Source organism: Lissotriton vulgaris, chromosome 1_2 (assembly GCF_964263255.1).
Source record: "Lissotriton vulgaris chromosome 1_2, aLisVul1.2, whole genome shotgun sequence".
In the NCBI taxonomy this organism is placed as follows: Eukaryota; Metazoa; Chordata; class Amphibia; order Caudata; family Salamandridae; genus Lissotriton; species Lissotriton vulgaris.
In genome coordinates, this window is record NC_141686.1 from 220,861,104 (window position 1) to 220,865,159 (window position 4,056).

A 4,056-nucleotide genomic window follows, 5' to 3' on the forward strand; every position below is an offset into this window, starting at 1 on the left:
TGCTAAGAGAAATTACATGAAATACCAGCATTTGTAAAGCGCACAGCTACCTCCGAAGGGGTGCACCGAGGCTGGCGACCCTCGTGAAGATTAAGCAACCTATTGCCCAGAGTCACATGGTGCTGGGCTAACCTGCCACTGGTGATGGAACCGTGAATCACGTAGTCCGGAGTCAGGAACCCTGGCCACTGCGCCACACCTCTTCCAGACAAAAAGTATCTGACACTTCGCTAATGATCAATTTTACCTGTAGAATCCTGAATATCTTGTTCAATCTAGAGATACATTTTTATCCAACATTTTTAATTTCTTTACGACATTGACTTAAATGAATGAGATGATCCATTTTTCTAAATTACAGGTTTTTACAGAGTATGGTTTCAATGTATGTACTTTATGGAAGTTGATGTACCTTTTATATGTCTTCCCATGCATAGGTAAATGCTATCATACAAAGACATGATGCAGAGGAACGAAAGCACTGTGACCAAGTTCTACTTTGTAGGATTCACCAATGACCCAGAGCTGGAAGTTCCATTCTTTTTACTGTTTTTATCAGTCTATACGTTCACTCTGTTGGGCAATTGCAGCATTATGGTCATTGTCTGGCTCAGCCCCCTGCTTCACACACCCATGTACTTTTTACTCACCCAACTTGCTTTTTTGTATTCAGTTTTTTCCTCCGCTATCTCTCCCAAGATGCTGGCTGATCTTCTAACTGAGAAGCGGACAATTACATTTTCTGGCTGTATTGATCAAGTTTATTTCTTCAGTGCCTTTGCGAGCACAGAATTCTTCCTGTTGGCAGTGATGGCATTTGATCGCTATGTAGCAATATGTAACCCATTGTCATATACAGTCATTATGAGCAATGATCTGTTTTTGTATTTGGTTGCAGGATCATACATAGGAGGCTTTGTGCACTCTCTGATACATGCAAGTTGTCTTTATCGGTTATCTTTTTGTGGTCCTGATGTCATGAATCACTTTGTTTGTGATTTTCCTGTGCTCTTAAAGCTATCCTGCACTGACATCTTGATAAATTAATGGATCCGTTCTATATTTGCTTCCTTGGTAGTCATGGGTTCCTTCCTTGTTATATTTGTCTCTTATTCATACTGTATTACCACCATAATGAATACAGGAGGGAGACACCGGGCTGCCTCCACCTGCATCTCTCATTCATTTCACCTGTGTGTTTCTCTTCTATGGCAGTTGTTTCTTGATAGAGATACTCCCCAATTCAAGTTCTTCAGAGGGGCAGTACAAAGTAGTTACTGTAATTTTCATTGTTCTGATACCTGCGTTGAATCCCATGATATACAGCTTGAGAAACAATTAAATGAAAGAAGCTGTAAGAAAGATATTGAGCTGGACAGTTAAAGCCCATTGATGAACAATATTCGAAACACCAAGACTTGACAGAGAATTAAATTCTATTTAACAATAGATTAATGCATTTTTATTATTTATTAAGACAATTTTTGAATGTTTCTGTCCAGGCTTGGTATGCCATCACTATGGGTCGACTGGATACAGGTGCTATGATTCAAAAAACCTGAAACCTTTTGGTCCAGTTTGGATCCACACACTTCTACACAACTATTACAAAATATAGTTACATTAACAGAGGCATAATTTGCAGTCCTAGCCGGTAAGAATTTGATTCTGAGGACTAATTCACTGACATTAAATCTCTGATATGAGCAGGGATTAAATATCAACTGGGAGGTGCTTGTCAGTGGTGGCAGGAGACATGCAAAAAGAGGCCCATGCTTTGGCAGGCTACAACGGTGCTGCCCCTTAATCCCTTGTGGGTTGTGAGGAGGAGCACAGGCCAAACATTCACTGTTAAATTTGGTGCAGGCAGTTGAAATTGGTATAGTCATCCAAGCAGATGTAGATACGGGTATTGTAGACTTGTATCCCACTGTCTGTATGAAATTAACCTGTGTCTTCTATATTATCCAAAATTTATCTCATTCTACTGTCGGCGGAAAGGTAATCTTGTTGGTCATAGAAATTTCTCATTATATATATGTCATTCCAGTATCATAAGGCCAATCCCACTACCTATTTCACCTCCATGATGAGGCCTTTTTGACAGTGGTAACTCTACTGGCATCATCAAGATCACCACTGACTGTGAATGCATTAATCTAATTGTGACAGGCAAACCATCAACAAGGGGTGCGAGGCAATGACTTATCCCTCCCATTACAGACCTCAAAGAGCCCACCAATGAAACATGACAATGCTTTCATACAAATCAATATTTTAGGTAACAAAGGATCCTGAATGTCACCTGGAATTTGGATAAGCTTATGCATAAAGAACAGTAAGTCCAAGAACATAAATATCTCAATCAATATCCAAACGCATCAAATGATGAATGTATTCAAACATATATAAAAACATTGACAACAATGTGACAGCACTGGGGATGTTTAATGAGAAACATGCTCAGTGCTCCCATACAAATGATACACACATGACAATACATGTGATCAAGAGTTTGTATCAAGTAAATAGAAAAGGTCCCATTATTCTTCTGTACAATCAAATTGTGTCCGTAGAACTAGTTGATGGCATTTCAATCCTTAAGACGGAAAGAAGGATCATCATCACGACTCTAAGAAAACATGAGCCCGAGAAAAATAGATGACTGAAAAGAGCACAGAAAATAATGTTAGTTTAGGGAAGGCCATAGCATGGCATTCCAATGTGTACAATGAGTGGATACTCACTGGTCACACTTCAAACATTGCTGAAGGCATCAATGTGCTCAATTCAGCTACTCCTATAGATTCAAAATAAAGAAGACATCAGTCAAATTGACAGGAAAATGTGAAGGTGGGTAAAGGGCATTATCTCATACTTACCTGGGCTAGAATTGTATAAACTCCCAAGAAGTAGAGCGAGATTTTCCTTGACAGCAGACAATACTGCTTGCAAAGAGAGCTGAGTGTAGTCAGCTGGGTGCACTCCAAAAGATGGCTGATTCTAATGGGTAACATAAATTAATGTAGTAGTCCCTATGTAAGGGAATCCAGGTCATGAATATAGAAGAAGGGCAGTCCAGAGGATTTGGAGAAGGAGCTGAAAGTAAGGAAGATAATTTGTAAACATATAGGTAAATGATGAAAGAGAAAGAAAAGGGCTGTACTATGAAAAATAAGAAATGAAAAAGTCACAAATGAAAAGAGAAATAGACTTGCAATTTTGCTTTGTTCATAGTGTTTTACAAAGCACAAACATGACCAGCAAAGGAGTCAGAATGTTGTGCAAAGAGAGCTAACGAGAGTTGCAGTATAGTAAAGCACCTAACTCATATGATACGTTGTACACAGCAGTCGAAAAGCATGGTACAATACAATAGGATACAATATGAAATTGGGTGAAAGACAGTTCAAAAGAGTTTTCTCATAACACATGGTTCTCTAGCAGTAAGGCTTTATCTTCCTTCTTGAAAATTCTGGAAAAGGTAATTGCTCTCATTGAGGGTGGCACAGAGTTCTGTATTTTTGTAGCAGATTCCGTGAAGGTGTGACAGTGTGTTTTCCTTTGTTTTTATTTGACAGGGATTTAACACTTCTAGAAAACCTTCAATCTCAGGATAGTTTGATCTTATTACACATGAATGTACTATTTAGGACCAGAATTGTGTAGAGCTTGATTTGCAATGCATGCAACCTTCAGTTGGAACCTAGCTTTAACTGAGAACCAGTTGAGGCATCTGAGTTATGGGAAAATGTCATCATATTGCAGTGTGCCTGTTAAAAGTCTTGCTTCTGCTTTTTTTTGTTACTTTCATTGGGGCTAGGCAGGCGTTGAAAAGACCGATGAGTGGGGCACTCCCATAGTCCAGTCTTGAGAACAAAAGAGATATATCCGCTATTTTGAGGTCTTCAGGCGTCATGAAGGATTTTATTTTCCGTAGAAGGTGGAGATGTAGATTACCACTTCCGACTGCAGTTTGTAAGTGAGCTTGCATGTTTTTATTAGAGTCTAGTACAAAGCCTAGTAATTTTACAGAGTCACAGATGGTTGGGTTGC

At 39.1% G+C, this 4,056-nt stretch overlaps 1 pseudogene; it reads left to right on the plus strand.

The window, feature by feature from the left end:
* The first annotated feature begins 459 nt into the window (after nt 1–459).
* Nucleotides 460–1,393, plus strand: LOC147735062 (olfactory receptor 5J3-like; annotated as a pseudogene).
* Nucleotides 1,394–4,056: the final 2,663 nt, after the last annotated feature.